This window comes from Macaca mulatta, chromosome 8 (assembly GCF_049350105.2).
Source record: "Macaca mulatta isolate MMU2019108-1 chromosome 8, T2T-MMU8v2.0, whole genome shotgun sequence".
In the NCBI taxonomy this organism is placed as follows: domain Eukaryota; kingdom Metazoa; phylum Chordata; class Mammalia; order Primates; family Cercopithecidae; genus Macaca; species Macaca mulatta.
This window is the reverse complement of record NC_133413.1, coordinates 17,501-37,416: the sequence shown is the minus strand read 5'-3', so window position 1 is coordinate 37,416 and position 19,916 is coordinate 17,501. Positions and strand designations below refer to the sequence as shown.

Genomic DNA, 19,916 nt, shown 5'->3' with positions numbered 1-19,916 from the left:
GGGAAAAAAATGTAAACGCTTCATTTCTGTTTACAAAAGTATAATCTACAAAATTGTTGTAAGTTACAGTTAAATTAAGAGAAAGAGATTTCTTAAATTCAGAAACTAGAACATTAAAGAACCAGCAATGCTCTAAAAAGCTATAAAATTATAATCAATTTTCATCAGTTCATTCAGTGCCACGTAATCAATTCCAGTCTTGCTGGATCTTGGGTTAGCAGTCTCATGACCCCATCAATTTCTCCACCAGGCTTCTGGAGATCTTCACTGAGTCAAGTGTATGGTCTTAAAGTTATTTAAGCAATATCATCAGAAGTCTTTAACCAGAGTACCTGTCATACTCTTTTCCATGAGTCTCAGAGGGAGTCCTGTATCGGAGATGAACATTCTGACCTGTAGCTGATCGCAGGAGCTTTCAGGAAAGCATCAGGGGGAAATAATATCTAAATGACAAAGAGTATGAAATGGCTGTGATTATACCACAGTTGACAAGGATATTTGATTTTTTCTGTGGCATACAACATTTATTTATTTATTTATTTAGAAACAGAGTCTCGCTCTGTCACCCAGGCTTGAGTACAATGGCGTGATCTCAGCACACTGCAAGCTCCGCCTCCCAGGTTCACGCCATGCTCCTCCCTCAGCCTCCCGAGTAGCTGTGACTACAGGTGTCTGCCACCACGCCCAGCTAATTTTTTGTATTTTTAGTAGAGATGGGGTTTCACCATGTTAGCCAGGATGGTCTTGATATCCTGACCTTGTGATCCACCCACCTCGGCCTCCCAAAGTGCTGGGATTACAGGCATAAGCCACTGCACCCGGCACAACATTTAGAATAATAATTGGAATTATGACTCATAACTCTATACTGGCACATAGCATGGATAAGGAGGACATTGACAAATTTCCAGGAATTTTATATAATTTGTGAAAACAACATTTTACTGATACAAATATAACACAGGGAAGGTTAGATATCTCTTTTTATTTGTATTTTTTGTAAGGTATTCCTTATAAAAAATACATCCTACTTTACTTGTGAATCATGCCCTACTTTTCTTGCATGCTTTGCATAGAGTTGTTTCTAGTTATTCTATTGCTTCTAGTAGTTTTATTTACACATATTGATTATAATTTTAATACTTAGTAATCTTTTATTTTCCAGAGAAAACTAACAAGTAAACAGTTATACACTGTCATATATTAGCATTCCATAGTAGGTTAGAAAATGTATGAGTATACCATCTCCCAACATCTACATGGATGTGTTTCCTCATCGTACAATTTCTCATTGTGGTAGACAAAAACATGTTTATTAATGGTCCAAAATATCTTTAGTCTTTCTGTAAAAATAAGAAGCGAAAATTATATAAACTTTAATTATTTATGTTCAGTAATTAATGTTTTAGTTTTGTATCTTATTTATAAATGGTCTAGATATTTAATGCAAATCTTTTACTTAGCTTAACTTTAAGATTAAAAATTACCAAAAGTATTTTGGAAACTACTATTAAGCAGATTTACAGTAAACAAATTATTTTTGAAATAATGTTTTTCGCTTTTCACAAGATGGCACCGAAAGTGAAGAAGGAAGTTCCTGCCCCTCCTAAAGCCAAAGCCAAAGCCAAAGCTTTAAAGGCCAAGAAGGCAGTGTTGAAAGGTGTCCACAGCAACATACAGAAAAGAAGATCCGCATGTCATTCACCTTGAGGTGGCCCAAGACACTGCGACTCCGGAGGCAGCCCACATATCCTCAGAAGATCACCCCCAGGAGAAACAAGCTTGACCACTATGCTATCATCAAGTTTCCGCTGACCACTGAGTCGGCCATGAAGAAGATAGAAGAAAACAACATACTTGTGTTCATTGTGGATGTTAAAGCCAACAAGCACCAGATTAAACAGGCTGTGAAGAAGCTCTGGGACATGGATGTGGCCACAGTCAACATCCTGATTCGACCTGATAAAGAGAAGAAGGCATATGTTCGACTCGCTCCTGATTATGATGCTTTGGATGTTGCAACAAAATTGGGATCATCTAAACCGAGTCCAACTGACTAACTCTAAATATATGTATATCTTTTCACCATAAAAAAGAAATAATGTTTTTCATAAGAATGACAACTTAATTAGAATCAAATTTAAAAGCTTTAAGATTTTACGTTTCTAGTAAGTATAATATTAGCTTATTTGAGTAGAACTCAAGCAGAATAGGAATTTATGTTTGCTTTATATTCGATAGTGGTAACTTTGAAGACATAGTTGTTTTATTACACCAAAAATATTATATTAACCTTATTTAACTAAGTTTTATCCAAATCGTGTTAACTTAAAAAACATTTGACCAGTTCCTATATTTCTAGGAGTTTGGTGAATATTTATTTATAAATGCTTATTTTTTTCCAAGCCAAGTTAGAATAGAACACTTTTAAAGAATTTTATAAATGAATTTTGCAACCCTAACCTGAGTTAAGAAAATATCACATATACATAACACACATTAATAGACATACAAACACAAATAGAGATTTCATAGCTTTCATCCTGAAATTTCAGGCATGAATCAGGCATAAATATTCTGATGGTTAATTTTAGACATCTACTTGATTGGATTAAGAGACACACAGCTGGTAAAACACAATTTCTGGGCATATGTGTGAGGGTATTTCTGGAAGACACTGAGATAACCCTGACCCAATGTAGATGGGCACAGATATGGTTTTGCTGTGTCCCCACTCAGATCTCATCTTGAATTGTAGTTCTTATAATTCCTACATGTCGTGGGAGGGATCCAGTTGGAGGTGATTGAATCATGGTGGTGGTTACTGCCATGCTGTTCTCATGATAGTGAGTGAGTTCTCATGATCTGATGTTTTTATAAGGAGCTTTTCCCATTTGGCTCAGCACTTCTCCTTGTTGCTGCCATGTGAAGAAGGACGTCTTTGCTTCCCCTTCCACCATGGTTGTGAGGCCCCTCCAGCCATGTGGAACTGTCAGCGCATTAAACCTCTTTGTTCTTTATAAATTGCTCAGACTCGGGTATTTCTTCATAGCAGTGTATAAATGGATGAATACAGGCACCATCCAATTGGTTGAGAACCCAGATAGAACAAAAAGGAAGAGGAAAGGGGAATTATCTCCTTCTGAAATGGAAACATCCTTCTTCTCCTGCCCTTGACATCAGAACTTTAGGGTCTCAGGCCTTTGGCCTCAGAATGAGAGTTACACCATTGGCTTCCCTCATTCTGAGTCCTTTTGACCTGGACTGAGCCATGCTACGCTTTCCTAGTTCTCCAACTTGGTGATAGGCTATCATGGAACTTCTCAGCCTCCATAATTATGTGAACCCATTCCCCTAATGAGTCTTCTCTCATCTATCTATCTACATATATCACATTGATTCTGTCTTTCTGGAGAACCCTGACTAATGTGATTACAATAATACAAAATTTACTAGTTTATACAGAAGACTTGGTTTTTGTCTTTGCCCCATTTTTTATTTGTATTATAACTGTGTTTCTGGAAAACGGAACAAGTTTTTACCTTCTTCATATGAGGGCTAAAGCTTTTTTCTCGCTAATAATTTTGGAGATTTGTAAGATTTTCTTTTGTTTTGACATACAATCTTACAGAGGCTGAGAAATAATTTTTTTTTCTGTTTTATTTTTCAGCCCCAGGTGTTTGCTTTTGCAGATTCTTGAGCATGTTGAGAGCCTCCAAGGCATGGAGCAGGGTGCCTAAAGTTTCAGTGATTGTAGGGAGTTGAGAGACTCAAATGGGAAGAGAAAGATCTAAAAGGAGGCAGTTTGGAAGATAAAAATTTTCTCAAAGGAGCCATTTAAGTTCTAAATAATTCTTATTCTTAGTAAAGTCATGCAAACAGGAAAGGAAGTAGACAGAATTAGCTCCATATTGGTGGAACACATAGTCAGCAGAGGTTTGAGAAGGGAGAATTTAGTCAACTGAGAAGTTCCCATGAAAAGAGCAAGATCAAGATCACAGAGACACCATGAAACAAAAAGCCAGGAATAACTTCCAACCCAAGAGGAGAACACAGAGGCCTCAAAACCAAAGCTAGGATAAGAAACTTGTATCCCAAGAGTTACCTTCCAGACAAAGAAGCCTGAGATTCCAACCCAGCTTCACAGAGTACTCACTCAAAATGTTACTGAAACTGTAGGCTTTTCAATGACTTAGCCATGCATGCAAAAGGCATTCCTTAAGGTGGTACAGAAGATGGAGCCCCCCTATCCAAAGATAGCCAAGGAGAAAGAAAGACCCCTGTTGGCAGAGCCAGTGGGCAAAGGCAACAGAAAAGGAGACAAGAATCCTAATGGGATGAGATTCTTTCAGATTTAGGATCATACAAACTCCTGAGAATTGGCAGGTTGACAGCCATAAATGGGGTACCAACATTTCTACTCATTGGATTACAAGTTCTTCAGCATCCAAAATGATTAACAAAATGACAATTTCATAAATTTGGAAAGGAGACATTTCTTTATTTTTATGGTTTTTTTTTTTTTTTTTTTTTTTTTTTTTTTTTTTAGAGTTTCACTCTTGTTACCGAGGCTGGAGTGCAATGGTGCGATCTCGGCTCACTGCAACCTCCACCTTCTGGGTTCAAGCGATTCTCCTGCCTCAACCTCCCAATTAGCTGGGATTACAGATGCCCACCACCAAGCCTGACTAATTTTTTTGTATTTTTAGTAGAGACAGGGTTTCATCATGTTGGCCAGGCTGGTCTCAAACGCCTGACCTCAGGTGATCCACCTGCCTTGGCCTCCCAAAGTGCTGGGATCACAGGCATGAGCCACCACACCCAATGAGAGATTTATTTCCTATAAAGAGTTGCAGCCTGCAGGATTGTCCTTCTCACAGACTGGGAAGCATAGCCTCCAGCCAGAAGCCAGAAACAGATGCTTCAAGGGAGATGTAAAGGAAATAGTAATTTATGCTGAGTGGAATTGGCAAAAACATATATTTAATAAACTCTAGGAGGAGTCATGAATATTTATGAAAGGAGAAATGCATGCTTGTGCAATTGAGTTTCTTGCTTCTTCATGGGTCCCATGTACAAAAGATGGCAGTGTTAGCACGATCCCAGGGTAGAGTTTTCAGCCCTCTGACATTAAAAGGTGAAGCAGAGGACATGAAAACTCGCTCTGTGCATCCTCTGTACACAGGCCAGAACCTCTCCATCATGGGTGGTCTCTTATTAGGCAAGAAAGGAGAGGTTGATATCAGTGGTGGCACCTTTGAAAGGGCTGGTTTCTGTTTAATCCTTAGGGAAGAAAGCCTCATCATGGTTAGCAAACGAGGGGGAATAACACGGTGTATCTGACCCCCATCATCCCATCCTGGCCAAGCTGAGAACGCAGTTTTGAAAGTTACTCTGGGGTTCCCTCAGCCAAGAGTTGGTCTGTTCAGTCAGTTGGGAGCTTAGGATTTCATTTTCATTTATCAATGCTAATGGGAAAGAGTACACTGTCTTCATGGCAGCTGAATTTGCAAGAAACTCCTTGGATGGAGTTAATGGCAGCTGTATTTTTCTGGGAGCTCTGCTTTAATTGGATAAAGTAAGTTCTGGTAAGATTTCTTCCTTTATCTTCAGTATCTCAAATGTTTTCGTTTAAATAATCTTTATAAGAACTCTTGATGTCTGAGTGGATTCCCACACAGTCATCTACTATAAGACTTTCTGATTCTTTTTTTCCTTTGGTCATTATGAATAGAGCTTCTGTAAATAACTGCATGGTAGCTTTTATTTAGAAATAACATCAAAGTAGTTGTCAAAATACTTAGGAATGTGATTTTTGGATTGTAAGGTGAGAGTTGTTTAGCTTTGGAAAAAACTGCCCAACTTGTAATAGGGGAGGACAAACAATTTTCTGTGTTTTTGGAATTCTTAGATAGGACCCTCTGTAACAAACAACAGATTAAAATGAGAAAAACAGAAAAGTTTTAAAAACATGTATACCTTATTGATAAGACTCTTTAGTGATTTAGTTACCCTTCTCTTCTTGGTGCTGAGAGAGAGAGGTAGCTTTTAAATGGGGATTTCCTTTATAGATGTAAATTTTCCTTACACAAGGGTAACTTCTACTCTGTTTTCAGAACTTCCTTTGTTGGCTTTTTTTTTTTTTTTTTCAAAATAATCAGCTTGGAATAATTCTTAAGCCAAAGGGACATATTTTTGGGTGGCATATTCTGGTTTCCTGCCATTATATTTTAGGGTGGCATATTTTGGTCTTATACACAGTGTCCCACCAGCAATGAAAAGAGTTCTTGTTTTTCCTCCAGCAATTTGTCATTTTTTAAAGAGTTTAGCAGTTGTAAGAGGTATAGACCAGCTGTGCTATCTCATTGTGGTTTTCAGTTATGTACTATGTTGAGCATCTTTTGGTATGTTTACTTGCCTTCTGTAGATCATCTTTGGTGAGGTGTTCGTTCAGATCTGTGTGCATTTTTAATTGGGCTGTTTAACTTATTGTTCAGTTTTAAGAATTTTGTATGTATTTTGAATACAAAGTCTTTCTCAGATCTGTATTTTGCAAATATTTTCTTTCAATATGTGACATGTCTTTTTGTTCCCTTCACAAGGTATTTTCCAGAGTATAAACTTTAAATATTTATAAATATTAAGAAATTCACATTGTCGTTTCTTCTGGGTATATCAACCTTTTTTGCCATTTGTTAAAATTCATTACCAAACCCAAAGGCACATAGCTTTTCTTCTATAGTTTCTTCTAGAAATTGTATAGTCTTGCATTTTTAGTGTAAGGATGATTTTGAGTGATTATTTGTGTAAGTTGTAAAGTTTTCATCTACATGTATATCATTTGCTATGGTTTCCAATTCATTGTTCCCTCACTATTTTTGGGAAAGACACAGGATAGTAGGCTCTGTTAGAGTAGATAGACAGCTAGACATGAACAGGAGGTTGAGCTCCTGGAAAAGGGAAAGTCTGGGAAGGCTCACCTGGAGGGACCACCAAAAATTCACATATTAGTAGCATCTCTAATGCTGGAGTGGATGGGCACTTGTCAATTGCGGGTAGGAGGGAGAAGAGGTACCTATGCAGAAAGAAACACCCTACAACTCCTCTTAAGATGCCCCAGTCATCATTCACTCTGCAGTAAAAATGTCACAATATTGCTAGCTACATGCTGATAAGGACAAAGGGGACATTCACCCCCAGCGACGGGGCTCCCAGAAGCCGGGGGGGCGGGCCGGGGGTGGCGGCTGGGAGCCCGATCACGGGGGGTGCCTGCACCCCCGGCAATGGGGCTCCCAGAAGCCGGGGGGTGGGCCGGGGGTGGCGGCTGGGAGCCCAATCGGGGGGCGTGCCTGCACCCCCGGCGACGGGGCTCCCAGAAGCCGGGGGGGCGGGCCTGGGGTGGTGGCTGGGAGCCTGATAGGGGGTCATGCCTGCACCCCCGGCGACGGGGCTCCCAGAAGCCAGGGGGGCCGGCTGGGGGTGGCTGCTGGGAACCTGATCTGGATATTTGGAAGAGTATCACAAGGGGTTGTACAGTGTCTGTGATACTGAGATTAATATCAGTCTCTCGGCCTTGGAATATTGAGAAGGATGAAGCAGGGTGAATGTCCACCCTGTGCCACATTGCGAGTAATATCAGCCTGTCCCCTCCATGGATATTAGGAACAATATCCCAGACTGGGTGTACGCCTCCTGCTGTACAGAGTGCAATATCATCCTCTCCCTCCCAGGATAGTAATTACAATATCACTGGGCGGGAGCACACAGCCTGCGAATTATTATCATCCTCTCCCCCTCCGCATACTAGGAACAGTATCTCAGAAGAGCTGTACCCTCAGTGCCATATTCGGACTAATAGCATAGGCTTCTTCCGGGAATATTAGGAGCAATATTACCAGGTAGCTATCCATTCATTGCTATGTTTGGAGTCATGTGATACTCTACCCCGCTTTATATTAGGATCAGCATCACGTGGTGAGCGTACACCTCCTGTGATATTAAAACTAAAATCCGGCCGGGCACGGTGGCTCAAGCCTGTAATCCCAGCACTTTGGGAGGCCGAGACGGGCGGATCACGAGGTCAGGAGATCGAGACCATCCTGGCTAATATGGGGAAACCCCGTCTCTACTAAAACATACAAAAAACTAGACAGGCGAGGTGGCGGGCGCCTGTAGTCCCAGCTACTCGGGAGGCTGCTGAGGCAGGAGAATGTCGTGAACCCGGGAGGTGGAGCTTGCAGTGAGCTGAGATCCGGCCACTGCACTCCAGCCTGGACGACAGAGCGAGACTCCATCTCAAAAAAAAAAAAAAAAAAAACTAAAATCCTGCTTTCCGTCCCTGGATATTAAGAACAGCATCACAAGTAGGTTTACACTTCCTGTGGAATTAGGAACAATAATATGATTATTAATCATCAATGATCGATTTTAATAATTATGAATGATACTAAAAATTTATAGGATACCATTATTAATTACGGATAATGATTTTAAATACATGATTATGCATGCTTTCAATTAATTATTAATATTAATGTCATCAAATAATATTAGTTCCTAATACTAATTATTATTTGATTCCCAGCATCACTGGGTATTGATTTAAGTCACATTAATTGCTAATATAATATTCTTATTAATAGTGATACTACTAATAATTATTGTTACAAATCATTAACATTTTAAACCAGTATTAATTTTTACTCTCTTTATTGTGATCATTAATATCAATAATTATTATTAATATTAATATAATTACTAATATTAATGATTAATAGACTTGTTCCTGATATCCACCAGGGAGAGGACGATCTTAATTTCTATATCACAGACGGTGTACACCCCCCATAATAGTGTTTCGAACTTCTGCTTGGGAGAGGAGGATATGACAATCAGTACCACTGGAAGTAGAAACAACCCTGGGATACTGTTCTGAATATTCAGGGAGGAAGAGGCTGATATGACTCCTAATACAGAGGGGGTTACTCCCTCTGAGGATGTGCACACTGGGGGTGTACAATCGTCTGAGAAGGAGATGAAAATTTTCAGATGGGGAGATGATATTACTCACAATATCAGAAAGAGGCTGTGAGTCCACAAGGCTCCCAGAAGCCAGGGGGGCGGGCCGGGGGTGGCAGCTGGGAGCCCGATCGCGGGGGGTGCCTGCACCCTCGGCGATGGGGCTCCCAGAAGCTAGGGGGCGGGCCGGGGTTGGCGGCTGGGAGCCCGATCTTGGGGGGTGCCTGACCCCCCGGCGATGGGGCTCCCAGAAGCCAGGGGGGCGGCCAGGTGGTGGCGGCTGGATCGAACCAGTTTTGACCAGATCAAACCAGATCAGACCTGATGGAACCGATTTTGACCGGATCAAACCGATTTTGACCGTATCAGACTGGATCAAACCGGATCGAACCGGATCAGACCGGTTCAAGCCGGTTGTGACCAGATCAGACCGTATCAAACCAGATAAGACCGGTTCAAACCGGATCAAACCCGATGAGACCGAATCAAACCGGATCAGACCGGATGGAACCGGTTTTGACCAGATCAGACAGGATCAAATCGGATCATACCGGATAAAAGCAGATCAAACCGGATCAGACCGGTTCAGACCGGATCAGACTGGATCAGACTGGGTCAGACCGGATCAGACCGGATCAGACTGGATCAGACCGGGCCAGACAGGATCAGAATGGATCAAACTGGATCAGAACGGATCAAACCGCATCAGACCGAAACACACGGGTTCAAACCGGTTTTGACCGGCTCAGACCGGATCGGACCGAATCAAACCGGATCGAACCGGTTCAGACCAGATCAAACCGGATCTGACCGGATGAAACAGGTTTTGAGCGGATCAGACCGGATCACACCGGATACAAACGGATCAAACCGGATCAGACCGGTTCAGACCGGATCAGAATGGATCAGATCGCGTGAGACCAGTTCGAAATGGATCAAACCGGATCAGACCTGTACAAACCGGATCATACCGGATCAAACCGGATCAGACCAGTTCAAACTGGTTTTGACCAGATCAAAACGGATCAGACCGGTTCAAGCCCGAGCGAACCGGATCAGACCGGATCAAACTGGATCAGACCAGTTAAAACCGGTTTTGACCGGCTCAGACCGGATCAAACCGCATCAAACCGGTTTTCACTGGCTCAGACCGGATGAAACCGCATCAGACCGGTTCAAGCCGGTTGTGACCGCCTCAGACCGCATCAAACCGGATCAGACCGTTTCAAACCGGATCGAACCAGATCAGACCGGATCAAACCGCATCAGACTGCGTCAAGCCGGTTTTGACCGGCTCAGACCGGATCAAAGCGAATCACACCGGTTCAATCCGAATCGAACCAGATCAGACCGGATCAGACCAGTTCAAACCGGTTTTGACCGGTTCAGACCGGATCAAACCGGATCAGATCGGTTCAATCCGGATCGAACCGGATCAGACCGGATCAAACTGGATCAGACCAGTTCAAACCGGTTTTGACTGGATGAAACCGGATCAGACCGATTTAAACCGGATGGAGCCGGATCAGACCGGATCAGACCAGTTCAAACCGGTTTTGACTGGCTCAGACCGGATCAGACCGGATCAAACCGTATCAAACCGGTTTTCACCGGCTCAGACCGGATCATACCGGATCAAACCGCATCAGACCGGTTCAAGCCGGTTGTGACCGCCTCAGACCGGATCAAATCGGATCAGAACTCTTCAAACCGTATCGAACCGGATCAGAGCGGATCAAACCGGAGCAGACTAGTTCAAACCGGTTTTGACCGGATCAAACCGGATCAGACCGGTTCAAACCGGTTTTGACCGGCTCAGACCAGATCAGAACGGATCAAACCGCATAAAACCGGTTTTCACCAGATCAGACCGGATCAGACCGGATCAGACCGGATCGAACTGGATCAGACAGGATCAAACCGGATCAGACCAGTTCAAACGGGTTTTGACCGGCTCAGACCGGATCAAACCGGATCAGACCAGTTCAAACCGGATCCAACTGGATCAAACCGGATCAGACCAGTTCAAACCGGATTTAACCGGATCAGACCGGTTCAGACCGGTTCAGACCGGTTCGAACCGGATCAGAACGGATCAAACCGGATCAGACCAGTTCAAACGGGTTTTGACCGGCTCAGACCGGATCAAACCGGATCAGACCAGTTCAAACGGGTTTTGACCGGCTCAGACCGGATCAGACCAGTTCAAACCGGATTGAACCGGATCAGAGCGGTTCAGACCGGTTCAGACCGGATCGAAACCGGATCAGACCGGATCAAATCGGATCAGACGAGTTCAAACCGGTTTTGACCGGCTCTGACCGGATCAGACCGGATCAGAGCAGATCGAACGGGATCAGACCGGATCAAACCGGATCAGACCAGTTCAAACCGGTTTTGACCGGCTCAGACCGGATCAAACCAGATTACACCGGTTCAACCCGGATCGAACCAGATCAGACCGGATCAGATCAGTTAAAACCGGTTTTGACCGGCTTAGAACGGATCAGACCGGATCAAACCACTTCAAACCGGTTTTGACCGGCTCAGACCGGATCAGACCGGATCAAATTGCATCAGACCAGTTCAAACCGGTTTTGACCGGTTCAGACCGTATCAAACCGGATGGAACCGGATCAAACCAGCTGGAATCGGTTCAAACCGGCTCAAACCGGTTCAAACCGGATCAGACCAGTTCAAACCGGATCACACTGGATGAAAACGGTTCAGACCGGATTAAACTGGATGGAACCGGATCAAACCAGCTCATACCGGTTCAAACCGGTTCAGACCGGATGAAACCGGATGGAACCGGATCAAACCAGCTGAAACCGGTTAAACCGGCTCAAACCGGTTCAGTCCGGATCAAACCGGCTGAAACCGGTTCAAACGGGATCAGACCCGATGAAACCGGTTCAGATCGGATCAAACCGGTTGGAACCGGATCAAACCGGCTCAAACTGGTTCAAACCGGATCAAACCGGCTCAGAGCATAGGAAACCGGATGGAACCGGATCAAACCAGCTGGAACCGGTTCAAACCGCCTCAAACCGGTTCAAACTGGATCAGACCGGATGAAACCGGTTCAGACCGGATCAAACCGGATGGAACCGGTTCAAACCGGCTCAAACTGGCTCAAACCGGATCAAACTGGTTCAGACCGGATGAAACCGGTTCATACCAGATCAAACCGAATGGAATCGGATCAAACCGGCTCAAACGGGTTCAAACCGGATCAAAACGGCTCAGACCGGGTCAAACCGGATGTAACCGGATCAAACCGGATGGAACCGGTTCAAACCGGCTCAAAACGGTTCTGACCGAATCAAACCGGCTGTAACTGGTTCAAACCGGATCAAACCGGTTCAGACCGGATCAAACCGGAAGGAACCGGATCAAACCAGCTGAAACCGACTCAAACAGGCTCAAACCGCTTCAAACCGGATCAGACAGGATGAAAACGGTTCAGACCGGATTAAACCGGATGGAACCGGATCAAACCGGCTCAAACTGGTTCAAACCGGATAAATCCGGTTCAGACCAGATGAAACCGGATGGAACCGGATCAAACCAGCTGAAACCGGTTCAAACCGGATCAAATCATTTCAAACCGGATCAAACCGGTTCAGACCGGAGGAAACCGGATGAAACCGGATCAAACCGGCTCAAATTGGTTCATACCGGATCAAACCGGTTCAGACCGGATCAAACCGGTTCCGACCGGATCAAACCGGATATAACCGGCTCCAACGGGTTCAAACCGGATCAAACCGGCTCAGACCAGATCAAACCGGATGGAACCGGATCAAACCAGCTGAAACTGGTTCAAACCGGATCAAACCGGTTCAAACCGGATCAGACCGGATGAAACCGGTTCAGTCCGGATAAAACCGGCTCAAACCGGTTCAAACCGGATCAGACTGGATGAAAACGGTTCAGACCGGATGAAACCGGATGCAACCGGATGAAACCGGCTCAAACTGGTTCAAACCGGATACATCCGGTTCAGACCCGATGAAACCGGATGGAACCGGATCAAACCAGCTGAAACCGGTTCAAAACGGATCAAACCGGATGGAACCGGATCAAACCGGCTCAAACTGGTTCATACCGGATCAAACCGGTTCAGACCGGATGAAACCGGTTCCGACCGGATCAAACAGGATGGAACCGGTTCAAACCAGCTCAAGCTGGTTCAAACCGGATCAATCCGGTTCAGACCGGAGGAAACCGGATGGAACCGGATCAAACCGGCTCAAACCGGTTCAGTCCGGATCAAAACGGCTCAAACCGGTTCAAACCAGCTCAAGCTGGTTCAAACCGGATCAAACCGGTTCAGACCGGAGGAAACCGGATGGAACCGGATCAAACCGGCTCAAACCGGTTCAGTCCGGATCAAACCGGCTCAAACCGGTTCAAACCGGATCAGACCGGTTCAGACCGGATGAAACCGGATGGAACCTGATCGAACCGGCTCCAACTGGTTCAAACCGGATACATCCGGTCCAGACCGGATGAAACCGGATGGAACCGGATCAAACCAGGTGAAACCGGTTCAAACCGGATCAAACCGGATGGAACTGGATCAAACCGGCTCAAACTGGTTCAAACCGGATCAAACCGGTTCAGAACGGATGTAACCGGATGGAACCTGATCAAACCGGCTCAAACTGGTTCAAACCGGCTCAAACCGGTTCATACCGGGTGAAACCGTTTCAGACCGGATCAAACCGGATATAACCGGATCAAACCGGCTCAAACGGGTTCAAACCGGATCAAACAGGCTCAGACCAGATCAAACCGGATGGAACCGGATCAAACCAGCTGAAACCGGTTCAAACCGGATCAGACCGGATGAAACCGGTTCAGACCGGATCAAACCGGATGGAACCGGTTCAAACCAGCTCAAATTGGTTCAAACCGTATCGAACCGGTTCAGACCGGATCAAACCGGATGGAACCGGATCAAACCGGCTGAAACCGGCTAAAACCTGCTCAATTCTGTTCAAACCGGATCAAACCGGCTCTAACTGGTTCAAACCGGATGAAACCGGTTCAGACCGGATCAAACCGGGTGGAACCGGATCAAACCGGCTGAAACCGGTTCAGTCCGGAGCAAACCGGCTCAAACCGGTTCAAACCGGATCAGGCCCGATGAAACTGGTTTAGACCGGATCAAACCGGATGGAACCGGCTCAAGCCGGTTCAAACCGGATCAACCCGGTTCAGACCGGATGAAACCAGATGGAACCGGATCAAACCGGCTCAAACTGGTTCAAACCGGATCAAACCGGTTCAGACCGGAAAAACCGGTCAGACCGGATCAAACCGGATGGAACCGGATCAAACCGGCTCAAACGGGTTCAAACCGGATCAAACCGGGTCAGACCAGATCAAACCGGATGGAACCGGATCAAACCAGCTGAAACCGGGTGCAACCGGATCAAACCGGTTCAAACCGGATCAGACCGGAAGAAACCGGTTGAGACCGGATCAGACCGGTTCAGACCGGATGAAACCGGATGCAACCGGATCAAACCGGCTCAAACTGGTTCAAACCGGATCAAACCGGTTCAGACCGGATGAAACCAGTTCAGACCGGATCAAACCGGATGGAACCGGTTCAAACCGGCTCAAACTGCTTCAATCCGGTTCAGACCGGATGAAACCAGATGGAACCGGATCAAACCAGCTGAAACCGGTTCAAACCGGCTCAAACCGGTTCAAACCGGATCAGACACGAAGAAAGCGGTTCAACCAGATCAAACCGGATGGAACCGAATCAAACCGGCTCAAACTGGTTCAAACCGGATCAAACCGGTTCAGTCCGGATCAAACCGGCTCGAACCTGTTCAAACCGGATCAGACCGGTTCAGACCGGATGAAACCGGTTCAGACCGGATCAAACCGGATGGAACCGGATCAAACCAGCTGAAACCGGCTCAAATCGGCTCAAACCTGTTCAAACCGGATCAGACTGAATGAAAACGGTTCAGACCGGATTAAACCGGATGGAACCGGATCAAACCGGCTCAAACTGGTTCAAACCGGATAAATCCGGTTAAGACCAGATGAAACCGGATGGAACCGGATCAAACCAGCTGAAACCGGTTGAAACCGGCTCAAACCAGTTCAAACCGGATCAAACCCGATGAAACCGGTTCGGACCAGATCAAACCGGATGGAACCGGTTCAAACCGGCTCAAACTGGTTCAAACCGGTTCAGACCGGATGAAACCGGATGGAGCCGGATCAAACCAGCTGAAACCGGTTCAAACCGGCTCAGTCCGGATCAAACCGGATCAGACCGGTTCAGACCGGATCAAACCGGATGGAACCGGATCAAACCGGCTCAAACGGGTTCAAACCGGATCAAACCGGGTCAGACCGGATCAAACCGGATGGAACCGGATCAAACAGGCCGAAACCGGATCAAACCGGTTCAAACCACATCAGACCGGATGAAACCGGTTGAGACAGGATCAGACCGGTTCAGACCGGATGAAACCGGATGCAACCGGATCAAACCGGCTCAAACTGGTTCAAACCGGATCAAACCGGTTCAGACCGGATGAAACCGGTTCAGACCGGATCAAACCGGATGGAACCGGCTCAAACGGGCTCAAACGGGTTCAAACCGGTTAAGAACGGAAGAAGCCTGATGGAACCGAATCAAACCAGCTGAAACCAGTTCAAACCGGCTCAAACCGGTTCAGTCTGGAACAAACCGGCTCAAACCGGTTCAGACCGGATGAAACCGGCTCTAACTGGTTCAAACCGGTTCAGACCGGATCAAACGGGATGGAACCGGAACAAACCGGATCAAACTGGTTCATACCGGATCATTGCGGTTCAGACCGGATGAAACCGGTTCAGACCGGATCAAACCGGATGGAACCGGCTCAAACCGGCTCAAAAGGGTTCAAACCGGATCAAACCGGCTCAGACCGGATCAAACCGGATGGAACCGGATCAAACAAGCTGAAACCGGTTCAAACCGGATCAAACCGGTTCAAACCGGATCTAACTGGTTCAAACCGGTTCAGACCGGATCAAACCGGATGGAACCGGATCAAACCGGATCAAACTGGTTCATACCGGATCAAACCGGTTCAGACCAGATGAAACCGGTTCAGACCGGATCAAAGTGGTTCAAACCAGATCAAACCGGCTCAGACCATATGAAACCGGATGGAACCGGATCAAACCAGCTTGAACCGGTTCAAACCGGCTCAAACCGGTTCAAACCGGATCAGACCGGATGAAACCGTTTCAGACCGCATCAAACCGGATGGAACCGGTTCAAACCGGCTCAAACCGGTTCAAAATGGATCAAACCGGTTCAGACCGGATCAAACCGGATGGATCCGGTTCAAACCGGCTCAAACTGCTTCAAACCGGTTCAGACCGGATGAAACCGGATGGAACCGGATCAAACCAACTGAAACCGGTTCAAACCGGCTCAAACTGGTTCATACCGGATCAAACCGGTTCAGACCGGATGAAACCGAATGGAACCGATTCAAACCGGCTGAAACCGGTTCAGTCCGGATAAAACCGGCTCAAACCGGTTCAAACCGGATCAGACCGGATGAAACCGGTTCAAACCGCATCAGACCGGATGAAACCGGTTGAGACAGGATCAGACCGGTTCAGACCGGATGAAACCGGATGCAACCGGATCAAACCGGCTCAAACTGGTTCAAACCGGATCAAACCGGTTCAGACCGGATGAAACCGGTTCAGACCGGATCAAACCGGATGGAACCGGCTCAAACGGGCTCAAACGGGTTCAAACCGGTTAAGAACGGAAGAAGCCTGATGGAACCGAATCAAACCAGCTGAAACCAGTTCAAACCGGCTCAAACCGGTTCAGTCTGGAACAAACCGGCTCAAACCGGTTCAGTCCGGATCAAACCGGCTCAAAACGATTCAAACCGGATCAGACCAGTTCAGACCGGATGAAACCGGATGGAACCTGATCAAACCGGCTCAAACCGGTTCAGACCGGATGAAACCGGCTCTAACTGGTTCAAACCGGTTCAGACCGGATCAAACCGGATGGAACCGGAACAAACCGGATCAAACTGGTTCATACCGGATCAAACTGGTTCATACCGGATCAAAGCGGTTCAGACCGGATCAAACCGGATGGAACCGGCTCAAACCGGCTCAAACGGGTTCAAACCGGATCAAACCGGCTCAGACCGGATCAAACCTGATGGAACCGGATCAAACAAGCTGAAACCGGTTCAAACCGGATCAAACCGGTTCAAACCGGATCAAACCGGCTCTAACTGGTTCAAACCGGTTCAGACCGGATCAAACCGGATGGAACCGGATCAAACCGGATCAAACTGGTTCATACCGGATCAAACCGGTTCAGACCGGATGAAACCGGTTCTGACCGGATCAAACTGGTTCAAACCACATCAAACCGGCTCAGACCATATGAAACCGGATGGAATCGGATCAAACCAGCTTGAACCGGTTCAAACCGGCTCAAACCGGTTCAAACCGGATCAGACCGGATGAAACCGTTTCAGACCGCATCAAACCGGATGAAACCGGTTCAAACCGGCTCAAACCGGTTCAAAATGGATCAAACCGGTTCAGACCGGATCAAACCGGATGGATCCGGTTCAAACCGGCTCAAACTGCTTTAAACCGGTTCAGACCGGATGAAACCGGATGGAACCGGATCAAACCAGCTGAAACCGGTTCAAACCGGCTCAAACTGGTTCATACCAGAACAAACCGGTTCAGACCGGATGAAACCGATTCCGACCGGATCAAACCGGATATCACCGGATCAAACCGGCTCAAACTGGTTCAAACCGGATCAAACCGGTTCAGACCGGATGAAACCGAATGGAACCGGTTCAAACCGGCTGAAACCGGTTCAGTCCGGATAAAACCGGCTCAAACCGGTTCAAACCGGATCAGACCGGTTCATACCGGATGAAACCGGATGGAACCGGATCGCACCGGCTCAAACTGGTTCATACCGGATTAAACCGGTTCAGACCGGATGAAACCGGATTTAGACCGGATCAAACCGAATGGAACCGGATCAAACCGGATCAAACTGGTTCATACCGGATCAAACCGGTTCAGACCGGATGAAACCGATTCCGACCGGATCAAACCGGATGGAATCGGATCAAACCGGCTCTAACGGGTTCACACCGGATCAAACCGGCTCAGACCGGATCAAACCGGATGAAACCGGATCAAACAAGCTGAAACCGGTTCAAACCGGATCAAACCGGTTCAAACCGGATCAAACCGGCTCTAACTGGTTCAAACCGGTTCAGACCGGATCAAACCGGATGTAACCGGATCGAACCGGATCAAACTGGTTCATACCGGATCAAAGCGGGTTCAGACCGGATGAAACCGGTTCAGACCGGATCAAACCGGATGGAACCGGATCAAACCGGCTGAAACCGGCTCAAACTGGCTCAAACCGGTTCAAACCGGATCAGACTGGATGAAACCGGTTCAGACCAGATCAAACCGGATGGAACCGGTTCAAACCGGCTCAAACCGGCTCAAACGGGTTCAAACCGGTTCAGACCGGAAGAAGCCTGATGGAACCGAATCAAACCAGCTGAAACCAGTTCAAACCGGCTCAAACCGGTTCAGTCTGGAACAAACCGGCTCAAACCGGTTCAGTCCGGATCAAACCGGCTCAAAGTGGTTCAAACAGGATCAGACCCGATGAAACCGGTTCAGACCGGATCAAAGCGGATGGAACCGGATCAAACCGGCTCAAACTGGTTCAAACCAGATCAAACCGGCTCAGACCATATGAAACCGGATGGAACCGGATCAAACCAGCTGGAACCGGTTCAAACCGGCTCAAACCGGTTCAAACCGGATCAGACCGGATGAAACCGTTTCAGACCGCATCAAACCGAATGGAACCGGTTCAAACCGGCTCAAACCGGTTCAAACCGGATCAGACCGGTTCAGACCGGATGAAACCGGTTCAGACCGGATCAAACCGGATGGAACCGGATCAAACCAGCTGAAACCGCCTCAAATCGGCTCAAACCTGTTCAAACCGGATCAGACTGGATGAAAACGGTTCAGACCGGATTAAACCGGATGTAACCGGATCAAACCGGCTCAAACTGGTTCAAACCGGATAAATCCGGTTCAGACCAGATGAAACCGGATGGAACCGGATCAAACCAGCTGAAACCGTTTGAAACCGGCTCAAACCAGTTCAAACCAGATCAAACCCGATGAAACCGGTTCGGACCAGATCAAACCGCATGGAACCGGTTCAAACCGGCTCAAACTGGTTCAAAATGGATCAAACCGGTTCAGACCGGATGAAACCGGATGGAACCGGATCAAACAAGCTGAAACCGGTTCAGACCGGCTCAAACCGGTTCAGTTCGGATCAAATCGGCTCAAACCGGTTCAAACCGGATCAGACCCGATGAAACCGGTTCAGACCGGATCAAACTGGATGGAACGAGTTCGAACCGGCTCAAGCCGGTTCAAACAGGATCAACCCGGTTCAGACCGGATGAAACCAGATGGAACCGGATCAAACCGGCTCAAACTGGTTCAAACCGGATCAAACCGGTTCAGACCGGAAAAACCGGTCAGACCAGATCAAACTGGATGGAACCGGATCAAAGCGGCTCAAACGGGTTCAAACCGGATCAAACCGGGTCAAACCAGATCAAACCGGATGGAACCGGATCAAACCAGCTGAAACCGGTTGAAACCGGATCAAACCGGTTCAAACCGCATCAGACCGGATGAAACCGGTTGAGACCGGATCAGACCGGTTCAGACCGGATGAAACCGGATGCAACCGGATCAAACCGGCTCAAACTGGTTCAAACCGGATCAAACCGGTTCAGACCGGATGAAAC

At 46.8% G+C, this 19,916-nt stretch overlaps 1 pseudogene; it reads left to right on the top strand.

The window, feature by feature from the left end:
• Positions 1-1,569: 1,569 nt before the first annotated feature.
• LOC144330589 (large ribosomal subunit protein uL23 pseudogene) lies at positions 1,570-2,186 on the top strand (annotated as a pseudogene).
• The last annotated feature ends 17,730 nt before the right edge of the window (positions 2,187-19,916 follow it).